The sequence below is a fragment of the Pelobates fuscus genome, chromosome 5, assembly GCF_036172605.1.
Source record: "Pelobates fuscus isolate aPelFus1 chromosome 5, aPelFus1.pri, whole genome shotgun sequence".
In the NCBI taxonomy this organism is placed as follows: Eukaryota; Metazoa; Chordata; class Amphibia; order Anura; family Pelobatidae; genus Pelobates; species Pelobates fuscus.
In genome coordinates this window covers 14,324,170-14,338,666 of record NC_086321.1, presented here as the reverse complement: position 1 = coordinate 14,338,666, position 14,497 = coordinate 14,324,170, and the positions used below count along the sequence as shown (strand labels likewise).

At 42.6% G+C, this 14,497-nt stretch overlaps 1 protein-coding gene across 3 annotated transcripts in view; it reads right to left on the bottom strand.

Annotated features, from left to right (window-relative positions):
* Positions 1-14,497, bottom strand: part of AP3B1 (adaptor related protein complex 3 subunit beta 1) — a 206,838-nt gene that overhangs the window by 110,902 nt on the left and 81,439 nt on the right. The gene's annotated exons all lie outside the window — the stretch shown is intronic.

Genomic DNA, 14,497 nt, shown 5'->3' with positions numbered 1-14,497 from the left:
CAGTTTGCAACAATGTTGCAAACGGGTAATTGGCAATCCATGTAATGTATTCTTTGTCCTCTGGGTGGCCGCCATTCGGGAAACAAACACGTGGCGGCGGCCATCTTAAACTACCGAACAGCGGTGTTTTGCCGTCGAGTGTCTGGAACTAAAATCGGACACTTGACTAGGCAAACACCGCTGAGACCTCCATACTTCCAGAAATTCGTATGGAAACTACCGAATGACCCGCCGTTCGGTAGAAAGAACCCCACAAACAAGGGAATTCATTCAAACCCTCTCCAGGCTCTATAACACAGGCAATTCGTCTGTTTTCATTCCCTTGTTTGTGACCGACCGCAGGGCCAAAATGCATGGAACTGTTTTCGGATACTTTACCCATGCGGTCGGTCAAATCTTTAAAGTTCCATAACTCCTGAACCATTTATCTGAATGGGCTGATTCTTGCATATGTTGTCCCCCTGAATAAGGGCTATCAGGGGATACCTGTTTTGGAGGTGTAGCATATGTATTTGGGGTACATCCAGGAATTGGGGAAAAAGGTGTACAGTATAATTGTGTTAAGTGTTAATCTAAGGGGAGGAAATGTGTGGGAGGTACATCCATGTGATTGGTTAATTTCATCCTCCCCCTGGGAGTGTCCTGTATGTACTTGTTGGTAATAAAAGCCAGACTGGGTGTCCCAGTCTTGAGTTCCTGCTTAACCCTCAAAATGAAGTGTCGTCTCATTATTGGGGGAAGGATTGATTGTATGCTGTTCCAGTTGACTGCTAGGAGTACAGGCCTATTCGTATGGTTCCTATTCAATGGTCTACAGCATTCATACGCTTGGGAGAATTTAAAGGTTTCTCGGATTCGGTGATTATGGTGTCTGCCAGAGTGCTTGGAGTCCTCAGGTAGCACTAGGAGCATCCATTAACGGAGGTACCCAGTCGGGGTGCCAGGTGATCCGTTACATTGGTGGCAAGCGGTGGGATGGCGTCCTGGTGTGAGAGGAACAACACCCTGGAGACACAGGAATTATTATGGAGCGGCATAGAACCAGCGAGTCCCTGGACAGTGCTCCAAGTGGAAGAGGAGTTTAACTGGAGATTACAGAGCATCTTGGTCACACTGGATAAGCCGATAGCAGAGGCATCCAGGTTGGCATGCAGAGAGGATGCCCGACAGGGGATGTGGGAAGAAACCCTAGAGGGTGTCCAGCGTTGGCGAGGTGAGCGTCTCCCCAGCAAGGAGCAGCGATTACAAGCCAGAGTGGCCCTACGGATACCTATGCTGGGAGAACAGGCTCAGGAGGAATGGGTGATGCAACTTGACTCACTGGCATGGAGAGAACTGGGTCTCGAGGACGCATACCAAGCGCTACGTTGGTACGCGGTTCAGCGGGTGCCTGGAATGGCCAAATTTGGCAAACCCGAGGGTGAGGATTATAATGGCCCTGGCTTATTATGGGGGACATTTGCAGAACCAGACTTTGGGAGTGCGGCAGAGTCACGGCTTTGGGACATATTTGACTACAGAGAAGCCGTGCTGGATCTCCCTATGGCCGAGGACCTAAGGCCAGACTTGACTGAACTGGCTGTCCAGGAATGGGAGCTGGAGCAGGATTACCAACACCTGTTCAGCGCCAGTCAGTTACCATATACCCCACAAGTACCACCAGAGCAGTGGGAGATCAAACAGAATTATGCGGACTTATATGATCCAGTGACACCGCCTGTCTCTAACCTGATGGGGCTTCTGGACTGTACACCATTGGGAGCGGTGAGTTTTGTTCCCCCTCCCCAACAACTAAGCCCGCCAGCAGGAGACCTGCATTTAGTACCTCCTACTGCCCAACCAGCCCCAGAAATGGGGGACCTTATCGACTGGTCCTGGGAAGACCCACAGATGGCAGGTGGAGATGGGACCGTGGTCTCTCTGCCGGCCCTACAGGGAGGCTGGGCAGTTGGCCCAGATCCCCAGCAGCAGTGTGTATTACAGGGGGCTGAAGGTGCCATCCTTGCTCCCCAGCGGCAGCCTAACACACCAAGGGGAGACAGTAAGCCCCACACCAGCACAGATGGGACCGTGGTCTCTGTGCCCAAGCTACAGGGAGCTGAAGGAGATGTCCTTGCTCACCAGCGGCAGTCTACGGTTCAGGGAGAGGGGTTTGTTATTCCCTCTCCCCAGCGGCAGCGCAGCTCACCAAGGGGAGACGGTAAGCCCCTCACCAGCGCAGATGGGACCGTGGTCTCTGCGCCCTGCCTACAGGGAGTACATAGGGTCAGCCAGGCTCCCCAGCGGCTGGAAGTGTGTAAGGGAGAGGAGTTTATTACCCCCTCTCCCCAGCGGCAGCCTGGCCCACCAAGGGGAGACAGTAAACCCCACAACAGGGCAGATGGGACCGTAGTCTCTGCACCACTGGGGATATGGACAATCTGTCCTGGTCCCCAACAACAGGACAATGTATTGGTAGGGGAGGCAGTTTGTTTTCCCCTACAACCAGAGAGGGTGTCGCAGGGAGAGGAGCCTGTTACCCCCTCTCCCCAGCAGCAAAGTGATATGCCCGGAAGGCAGTGTGAAGTGAAGGGAGAGGAGAGCAGTGTCCTCCCTCCCCAGCGGCAGTGTGTGTCTCAGGGAGCAGAAGGTGCAGTCCTTCCTCCCCAGCGGCAGTGTGTACCCCAGGGAGCAGAAGGTGCCATGCTTTCTCCACAGCGGCAGTTTGCCATCCAGCGAGAGGAGCTTGTTACACCCTCTCTCCCATGGCAACCTAACCCACCAAGGGGAGATGTTAAGCCCCACAACTGTGCAGATGGGACCGTAGTCTCTGCACTTACAGCACAAGGGATAGGGACGGTCGGTCCTGTTCCCCAGCCTCAGTGTGATGGATCCAAAGGGGAGACAGTCGGTCTCCCCCTCCGGCAGTCGAGCTGTGCACCTAAAGGGGAGACAGTCAGTCTCCAGCAACCAGGCGCCCACCAGACTACTCCCGTGGTAGTGCTGGCAACAGGACAGAGTACCGCTGGTCTCTGCCCCCTCAGCAACCCACCAAGACAGCCTACTCGTCTCCCACCCAGCAGTGGTGAGACACCAGAAATTGGACAGAATTCTTCCTCACCCAGATGTAGTAACCGGTTAGGGGGGGTGGGCTGCTCTGTTATTTCTGTTTCGTGGGTGGGTTGCTGGACTAACCAGGGCACTGACCGGCAGAAAGTCAGGTACCCTGTTAGTCTAATTGGCAAAGGGGAGAAATGTGGCGAAACCAGCTTCGCCACTGTGAACTGGAGAGGCCTGGTTGCTAGCCTCCTGCCCGCTGACTATGGCCCCTGGACATGTTGCACTTTAAAAACTATATTTGGGCATGTAATAATTTATATTGCTGCTACTGGCCCTTTAAAATCAGCGATGGACATTTTGGGACTACTGTCCCTTTAAGACTGTGAAGCATGTTCTATTGTACTGCCTGTATATTGTATATGTATTCATGTGTTAAGTTTAACCTGCAGCATTCACCTGATTGTTCGGTAGAATCACTCCATTCATTATATTGAGTGAAACTACCGAACAACCAGACCACCCAGGAATAAGTGTGCCTCCAATTACAGTTTGCAACAATGTTGCAAACGGGTAATTGGCAATCCATGTAATGTATTCTTTGTCCTCTGGGTGGCCGCCATTCGGGAAACAAACACGTGGCGGCGGCCATCTTAAACTACCGAACAGCGGTGTTTTGCCGTCGAGTGTCTGGAACTAAAATCGGACACTTGACTAGGCAAACACCGCTGAGACCTCCATACTTCCAGAAATTCGTATGGAAACTACCGAATGACCCGCCGTTCGGTAGAAAGAACCCCACAAACAAGGGAATTCATTCAAACCCTCTCCAGGCTCTATAACACAGGCAATTCGTCTGTTTTCATTCCCTTGTTTGTGACCGACCGCAGGGCCAAAATGCATGGAACTGTTTTCGGATACTTTACCCATGCGGTCGGTCAAATCTTTAAAGTTCCATAACTCCTGAACCATTTATCTGAATGGGCTGATTCTTGCATATGTTGTCCCCCTGAATAAGGGCTATCAGGGGATACCTGTTTTGGAGGTGTAGCATATGTATTTGGGGTACATCCAGGAATTGGGGAAAAAGGTGTACAGTATAATTGTGTTAAGTGTTAATCTAAGGGGAGGAAATGTGTGGGAGGTACATCCATGTGATTGGTTAATTTCATCCTCCCCCTGGGAGTGTCCTGTATGTACTTGTTGGTAATAAAAGCCAGACTGGGTGTCCCAGTCTTGAGTTCCTGCTTAACCCTCAAAATGAAGTGTCGTCTCGTTCTTGGGGGGGATTGGATTGTAAGCTGACTGCCAAGAGTGTAAGCCGATTGTATGCTTTTCTTGTTCAGCTGTTCCAGTTCGGAGTGTTATTTCGTATCCAGATCGGGAGTGTGGTGTTCTGCAGTAGCTGTGCCTGTCTCCAGAAAAGGGGATTATCGCCTAAACTGGGTTTTATCCTCGTGTGTGTGAAACGGTCCGTTACAGTTTTCAGTCAGCCCAAGCTCTAATTTAAAACTAGCAATGTTATATCTTTATAAACCTGTTCTGTGCTAAAAATCTGGCAAAATGAATGCAAGTCTGATCAGCCGCTGCTCCATTCTACAACATTCTAAATGACTGTAGAGGATCTTACACAACAGTGAGTAAATTTGAGAGCGGATGACACCTCAGAGAAACATTGCAATAAAGAATTTTTCTTTTTGAATCCAGGCTCCATTAGGCACCTCATCGCTGTAAATGACATCTCATCAGCTTAGCACAAGTAAAATTTATAACAACATTAATACAACAAACCCAAGCCTACAGTCCCCAAGCAAGCAGTCGTGCAGCAAAATTCAGCCGGCGCATATTAAATTCAAAGACTGAAGCAATACTGCAGGAACTTGTAAAATAACCTTTCACAAATCAGGAGCTTTTCTTAAATGGTTTTCAGGCAAATCATTATCACAAGTTATGACAAACAAAAATGGAGCAGATTAGCAACTCAGAGCAACCCCATGATTGTAGGACAACGCGTTCTGACGCATGAATGCAGCAACAGAAAGTGCAATGCAGCGGAGATGTCACAGGGTACATCCGATGACAATAGCTTAAGCAATATTTGGTAAGCTTTGTTGTAAATGTATTTTATTAATATGCAACTTTGTATTGTCCAAAAATATTCAGGAAGACCCAATCAAAATCTTCCAAAGATGCAAGCAATACAATAAAACCACAGTCTGAGCAACGTATACCAGCAGTGCACGTCCCTTGCAGAATGAGGGCTTTTGCTTTTGCTGTCTTGCAAGTGCCAAGCCCAGTGCTGATCAGGTTTGAAATGAGACCGGATTACAGCACCATCATGTTCTGCATCGACCGTGCATAGGCTAAAAGTATTCAATCACAAACTCACACGGCACTATATGGCACTATATACTTTTTCTTGATTTCCATAAAAGCAAAAACAAATCCCAAAATGGGAAACAAGAGGCCATCCATTCAGAGTTGAGAAAATGAGATTTCACATATACCAGTGAATTTGGATCCTTGTAAAGGCTGACCCATCATGTTTTAACTATATGCACATTGTGTGCTGTAAGCGAATGGTGAAGCTGGCATGTTTCATAACAGCAGCAATATTTAAAGGGATATTGTAATACCATAATAGCTCTGTGTATTGTATAGGTATCTTTGTATTGTGCCCAGCTCTGTGTATTGTATAGGTATCTTTGTATTGTGCCCAGCTCTGTGTATTGTATAGGTATCTTTGTATTGTGCCCAGCTCTGTGTATTGTATAGGTATCTTTGTATTGTGCCCAGCTCTGTGTAGTGTATAGGTATCTTTGTATTGTGCCCAGCTCTGAGGGTTGTATAAGTATCTCTGTTTTATGGCCAGCCATGTGTATTGTATAGGTATCTTTGTATTGTGCCCAGCTCTGTGTATTGTATAGGTATCTTTGCATTGTGCCCAGCTCTGTGTATTGTATAGATATCTCTGTATTGTGTCATGCTCTGTGTATTGTAAAGGTACCTTTATATTGTGCCCAGCTGTGTATTGTATAGGTATATCTGTATTATGCTCAGCACCCTGTATTGTATGAGTATCGCTGTATTATGCTCAGCTCTCTGTATTGGATGAGGATCTCTGTATTATGCTTAGCTCTCTGTATTGTATGAGTATCTCTGTATTATGCTCATTGTATTATATGAGTATCTCTGTATTATGCTCAGCTCTCTGTATTATGCTCAGCTCTCTGTATTATGCTCAGCTCTCTGTATTGTATGAGTATCACTGTATTATGCTCAGCTCTCTGTATTGTATGAGTATCTCTGTATTATGCTCAGCTCTCTGTATTGTATGAGTATCTCTGTATTATGCTCAGCTCTCTGTATTGTATGAGTATCTCTGTATTATGCTCAGCTCTCTGTATTATGCTCAGCTCTCTGTATTGTATGAGTATCTCTGTATTATGCTCAGCTCCATGTATTGTATGAGTATATCTGTATTATGCTCAGCTCTCTGTAGTGTATGAGTATATCTGTATTATGCTCAGATCTCTATATTGTGTGAGTATCTCGGTATTATGCTCAGCTCCATGTATTGTATGAGTATATCTGTATTATGCTCGGCTCTCTGTATTATGCTCAGCTCTCTGTATTATGCTCAGCTCTCTGTATTGTATGAGTATCACTGTATTATGCTCAGCTCTCTGTATTGTATGAGTATCTCTGTATTATGCTCAGCTCTCTGCATTGTATGAGTATCTCTGTATTATGCTCAGCTCTCTGTATTGTATGAGTATCTCTGTATTATGCTCAGCACCCTGTATTGTATGCGTATCTCTGTATTATGCTCAGCACCCTGTATTGTATGCGTATCTCTGTATTATGCTCAGCACCCTGTATTGTATGCGTATCTCTGTATTATGCTCAGCACCCTGTATTGTATGAGTATCTCTGTATTATGCTCAGCTCTCTGTATTGTGTATCTCTGTATTATGCTCAGCACCCTGTATTGTATGAGTATCTCTGTATTATGCTCAGCTCTCCGAATTGTATGAGTATCTCTGTATTATGCTCTCTGTATTGTAGGAGTATCTCTGTATTATGCTGCGCACCCTGTATTGTATGAGTATCTCTGTATTATGCTGCGCACCCTGTATTGTATGAGTATCTCTGTATTATGCTGCGCACCCTGTATTGTATGAGTATCTCTGTATTATGCTGCGCACCCTGTATTGTATGAGTATCTCTGTATTATGCTGCGCACCCTGTATTGTATGAGTATCTCTGTATTATGCTGCGCACCCTGTATTGTATGAGTATCTCTGTATTATGCTGCGCACCCTGTATTGTATGAGTATCTCTGTATTATGCTGCGCACCCTGTATTGTATGAGTATCTCTGTATTATGCTGCGCACCCTGTATTGTATGAGTATCTCTGTATTATGCTGCGCACCCTGTATTGTATGAGTATCTCTGTATTATGCTGCGCACCCTGTATTGTATGAGTATCTCTGTATTATGATGCGCACCCTGTATTGTATGAGTATCTCTGTATTATGCTCGGCACCCTGTATTGTATGAGTATCTCTGTATTATGCTGCGCACCCTGTATTGTAGGAGTATCTCTGTATTATGCTCCGCACCCTGTATTGTATGAGTATCTCTGTATTATGCTGCGCACCCTGTATTGTATGAGTAGCTCTGTATTATGCTCCGCACCCTGTATTGTATGAGTATCTCTGTATTATGCTGCGCACCCTGTATTGTAGGAGTATATCTGTACTGTTTAGGGAGGAGCAGAATCTTCACCAGCCGGCACGACCCTATGCTTTATTTGCATTATGTTACATTGCTTTTTAACCTGATTTACTTTGGTTTTATGCATAATAAGCTAATGAATAGTATTACTCTACGCATATCTCAATATTATGTTCAATTCTTTGAATACAACTACAGTTGTGAGAGCCTCTTAAAGACACAGTACACCACTCACCATTGCCAAGCAACGTATTACACTATTGTTTTCTCTCTATGTGCCGCTTGTTTTTTTGTGAAATTACAGAGAGGATTCATTTTAAAGAAGATGCAAGATGCAAAAACGCATCCCTTATACATATCGAGTGGTGTTCGCTCATTCAATGATTTATTATTTACCTACTGGTACCATGCATTATATCAGTTTTGCAGATTTTTGTTCAGATAAAAATATAGCTGGCTGACTATCACGGAAAATCTGATTCGCAAAAGTAACAGCGCAGACAATCTACTGTAAAGGAACTATATTTTCCAGAAAATGCAACCTGTTCTAATATAGTTACATGCAGTAAGCATCACAAATTGGTATATAAACACACACACACTATAAATAAATGGTACAGGAGCGCTGAGGTTTCTAATGATAACACACAGAGAACCACCCAGCGTTAAGTGCACAGCAGGTAAAGGAGTCAAGTAGTCTTGTAAATGGAAGGTCCAAGTACATTGTTTGGACAGGGTTTGAAGGTAAGTGAAGTGCTCTTTTATCGGAATATAGTTGTGTTCGGATATATTGACAAATGGTAGAAATTCCAATTATAACGCTTACCCTTGTAAAGGGCTAAATTGAATTAACCAACCTCTTCTGAAATGAGGATCAAGATTACATAGGACAATAAGGGAAGCTTGTGGTTTTCCAATTGTTTTATTTCATCAGCGCACTGTGCTTTATGAATGTCATTCAAGGGTTAAACCATAGTGACTACAACAGACTATATTGCTTTGAATAAACACAGTAATACACAAGGTATGGTATCACTAGGATAAATAAAATGTTATCTGTAATAAATGCATAGCTCTGCATACAATTTTACAATACTGATTATAAATGAGGGTAGGAAAAAGAGTTTAAAGGGTAACTCTCTTTCGTATCAGTATCCTAAGCAGTTATGGTGCAAAGACCCTGCAGCCTTTATTTTGAACAATGTTTCATTCTGGAGAAAAATATATTTTTTTTCCCCTGTGTTTAGGGCCACCTTCCTTGGCTGTCAGACAGCTGGAATACTCTCTTCCTGGCTGGAAAAGTCAGTTTTGTGCAAATTTTGAGTCCACAGCACACACATAGCATGCTAACCTCGGACGCATTGTAAAGACTCCCCATGGCAGGGGGTGTTACACTTAATGTGTCAAGGCTCTTGCCAACTCTCTGGCAACCTACTGTAATTTATAACACATGAAATGGAGTTCAAGAAATTGCTTGCTCCTGATAGACTACAACTCCCATGACATCCAGTGAAATTCTGGCTAAAACTGGTGGGTGTTAAAATAGCCATGTGATGTAGTGAGGCAAAGACTAGGAATATGACTCCAATGATTGGCTGAGATTAACCCCTTAAGGACACATGACATGTGTGACACGTCATGATTACCTTTTATTCCAGAAGTTTGGTCCTTAAGGGGTTAAAGGGACACTCCAGGCACCCAGACCACTTCTGCCCATTGGAGTGGTCTGGGTGCCAACTCCCACTACCCTTAACCCTGCAAGTGTAATTATTGCAGTTTTTTATAAACTGCCATAATTACCTTGCAGGGTTAAGTCCTCCCCTGGTGGCTCTGGCTGTCTGTGCTAGAGCGTCGCTGGACGTTCTCACGCTGTGTGAGGACCTCCAGCGTCGCTCTATTCCCCATAGGGAAGCATTGAAATTCATTTTCAATGCTTTCCTATGGGGTGCGCTAATGCGCATGCGCATTAGGTCTCCTTGGCCGGTGGGCGGGATCAGTCTCGCCTACCGCCCGACGGAGGAAGAAGGTGGAGCGGCGGGGGAGGAGCAGGCAGCGACGTGGGACATATCGCAGCCTGAGGTAAGTGACTGAAGGGGTTTAAACGGATTGTTTTCTTGGCACAGGAGATTCCATTTAATAAGAATTTTTATCTACAATAGCTTTATATAGAATTTCACCATTTTAAATTAACACATTAAAATACGTAAAATGGCTCCTGCTAGATAAAGGTATTTGTTAATACAGCTTTTATTATACAAATCCCTAGACGTGGAGATTTGCCCCCAACGTGTCTCCGCATGATGCTTTTGATTGGAAGATACCCAGTACTACCAAGAATGTAAGGGCTGGGTTCCTCTAGATTAGAAGATGACAGGACAATGGTTGGGAAAGGGACTTGTTTCTTTCCCAATCGCTCACAGCCATAGATCCATGATGCCATGTACCATCTGTTTCACTGTTTTAATGGTATGTTACGTGGGCCGATTAACTGCATCAAGAAATGAACATTGAATCAATCTGATATCTACATTGGATTCATTAAGGAGGGTTTCCCAGTCTTAGATCGAAGATACAACCTATAGCAGGTTAACCTGCACACTCTAGAAAACAAAACATATTGGTAGCTGACCACAATATCCAACACACACAAACCAAGGTCTATACTACAAGTCCCATCACAGAAATCATACATGTAATTAATATAATAAATACATAAAGAGCCAAATATTCAGACAGCAGTTTACCCCAAATCACCTTACTCCCTAAAAGCTCTTGTTTACATCTGTGGGGTCCATTAAGACCAACAAATGAAGCTCAAATTCACACACATTGCTTACAGTTACAAAAAAGGAACCCAAACACTTAGCGCACTGGGTTTATAAATACCTCCAGCAACACAATTAGCACATAATTGCCTATAGACAACAGCTCTTAATGGAGATGGTTCCTGCTAATTGTACCTGCCTATTTTAACCCTTCATCCATTAATGTATGAAGTCTAATTACTCTATCAAAAGTCATTCTCTCTCTCTTTTCCCATTTTAATTTTTTTCTTTAGCAAAGTCAAATATAAAGGAGTATATTCAAATACAACCAATTGAAGCGGGCCATCTGGCTCCCAGATAAACATTCAGTCTGTCTATAAAGTCGCAGGAAAGAAAATATATATATATATATATATATATATATATATATATATATATATATATATATATATATATATATATATAAAGAAATAAAACCTTATATATAGTTCCATAGCTGAAAATAGACATGTGAGGAAGGTTGAACTCGAAGGACACATTTGTTTTTTCTGTTTATGCAAAAGAAGTCAAACAACAGTTTGAAGCGCCTCAAATTGCGCAACAAACTAGGAAAACATTCCTTCTTAACCCCAGAATGGCAGTCAGATGTCTCCTTGGATCGTGAAGCTATTACCCCACTAATTAGAAATTATATCCATGAAAATTGTGGTTTTGCAAGTATTTATCCAATTGCTGTTTAAACATCTGTACGGACTCTGATAAAACCACCTCTTCAGGCAGAGAATTCCATATCCTTATTGCTCTTACTGTAAAAAAACCTTTCCAGTCTAAATGCGTGACCTTGTGTAATATGTCTAGTCCTGTCTGTGAATACATTTCCAGACAATGGATTGTATTCGCTCCGAATATATCTGTGTAATGCTATCATATCCCCACTGAGGGGTCATTTTTCTAAACTAAAGAGATTGAAATTTGTTAACCATTCTTCATAGCTAAAATGCTCCATTCCTTTCATCAATTGTATAGCTTGACTTTGCACTTTTTCTAGTGCCATAATATGCTTCTTTAGAACAGGTGTCTAAAATTGCACATCTTCAAGATGTGGCCTTACCATTGACTTATAAAGAGGCAAAAATTATATTTTCATCCCAAGAATTATTGTCTCTATTTATAAAAGAAAATAACTGACTGGCCTTAACATATTGTTGCATAGTTTGTGGTCTATAACAATTCCCAAATCCTTCTTGTGTGTTATCCCTAATTCCTTACCATTTATGGTGTAAGTTGCTTGTTTATTCTTTACCTCAAAGTTTATAGAAGTCAACAGGAAAAACTCTACTCAATTATAAGCAATAATGCCTATTTTTTCTAATACAATCTATCCCTGATTATACATCCTTTCTCTTAAAGGGACATTAAGTACCAAAACATCTTCAGCCTAATAGAGTGATGTTGGTGTATAGATCATGCCCCTGAAGTCTCTCTGCCATTTAGGAGTTACACCTTAGCTATATTCCTAATAAGGTAAGACTATAATGAATATATTTAGCTGCATCAACTGAGCATTTTAAGAAACACTAGATTGTACTCTAAATGCAATGCAAGCCTTGCTCAGGACTAGTCTATCAGGAGGTATCGTGGCAAGCTAGGTAGCACCAGCATAAGGTGGATTTAGAGGTCAGGAGCAACATAAGAACGAATAATACACAGTATAGCACCCCCATGCTGTTAACTGTATGGAGTCCATCTGGTTGTAAATTTAGGCACAGAACAAGAAGTCCCATTATATATTGAATTAATAAAGTAATGAGCTCATGGGGGACTCTTCATTTAAAAAGATGTTAAAGTAAAGTCTATAAGCGTCTGCGTTCATGGAGTTGGATAAATGAGTAATGGACATGAGAATAGATGTATGATATTTAGCATAACGGTGAAAGACAGTTCGAACAACGGGATGTCATAGGGAACAGCGAATCTCAAATAAGATTTATATTTTATCGCGGCGGTCAATGCTAACTTTGAGAAAGAACATCAAATTGTGAAAGTATAACATTAAAGGTTGTTTTCAAGTGTACCATTTAGATAGACTATTATTTCAAATAAATATATTTTACTGTATGCGCGGCACGCATTACCTGAGACTTCACAAAGATGAACGTAACCTTAACCGTGGAACCGAAAGCTTGAATGTGATATTTGAATCCATTCACCATCGCCCATCAACCCTACAGGAGAACTCGGCTGGACAACATGTTAATGTGATTCACATAATTGCATGCATTATATCCGCGTTCTTTGCTGTGACCGTCCTTTACACTAAACAGCGGGCTGTTCATTTAATATGTTAAGTGCAAAATAACACTTCATAGTCGTGTAATTAGACAATATAATTGCACCCTGCTCTCAAGTACTCAATGGGTAACAACACTCGAATTGTGCAATTATTCTTTGAGCTGTAATTCAGCAACATGCCTAAATGCAAGGATATATGCTGCCAAAATGGGGTATGTTAACCCTTTAAACGCAAAGTAACCAAAAACCCTGCTGGCTCCAAGCATAGCCCTTGACGATCCCATTAATATTACATAAAAGGTTGTTTCTGAATGCTGTAAAAATAAATAAAATGACCAACACTCATGGCAAAAAAAAAACCAACCGGCTCAAAGACAGACAAGCAATTCATAAACAATGAACGCATGATACCGCAACATGGTTGGTGAATAGAGTGACTTTTCTGCCAATCACAGACTAACCGTTCAGTTAGAGAAGGAAGAATCTATTCATATTTAGATACTGTGGCTTCAAATCTGACAAAATCAATATGCATTTATCCCAGAAATGAGTCAACGTAACGAAACAAAAAGTCCTGATGAACAAGTAAACCTATTGTTAAAAATTCCTAAAGCGGTCACAAACGCACAGAAAACACACAAATAAACTAAAACCCTTTACAGGAACGTTTTCAATTAGGAATTCTTTGGGGGGGGGGGTGTTATGGTTTTTTGATCTCTTCCTTATGCCAACTGGGTCTCCCTAGAGAAACATCGTTCACCAGATCAAAATGTTTCCAAATAAAAGTATCTGTCAAAAAAGCATCAACTGACAGAGGCCTGAGGTGTCAATGGATTCCAGGAAAATGACAATGTTACTGCTATTACTAGCTGTTGGCATAGCTCAGGAGTTAGTACCCCAACTGAAGCATGTGTAGTACCTTTAAAAAACGCAGCCTGTCATCCACTAGGGTGTTAGTCAGCTAATAATTCAACGCGCCACAATGTATTAGAGAACTACCAGATGCTAAATGGGCCCATACTGGTCAATACGGTTAATACCTGAATTTGCAGTAAGCCTGTTGTAGCAGTTGTGGGTGGGTACAGACTCCATGGGCTTCTGATCGCTATTTATGTCATTGAGTAAGTCACTTAGACTAAGTATTTTGTTTGCAATTATAGAATGCAATTATTGCAGCTTAAACACGCATTGCAGTGGAGTTCTGTGACACTCTCCAGTAACCACAGCAACCGCTTGACAGCATCATCTAGAAGCCGCCACGTTAACTAAGCAAACGTGGGATGCATAACGGCTCATATATAAAGCAGGCCGCGAGGTCAGATTTAGACATTCTAACAATATGCAGATGTAAAAAAACAATCATTAGGAAATAGACAAAAGGTTTATAAAACGGAATTTTACGGATTCACATTATTGGAAGGATAAAGCAGCAGCATTTGTATAAAATGTATTTAGATCATTACTCCTCCGTGAAGCAGCCAGGCAAAGAGGGGTGGGGCGGGGAGAATACAATTTTAAAAATGTAATTACTGAAGAAAATGATAATTCACTTCATTGCACAGGTATACAGAATACAGATCAAAGTTTCCCAAATAAAGGAATTCCATGTATTGATGACAAATCGCTTCATTCCTCCTAACTGTCCCTTACTTGGTGGGATAGG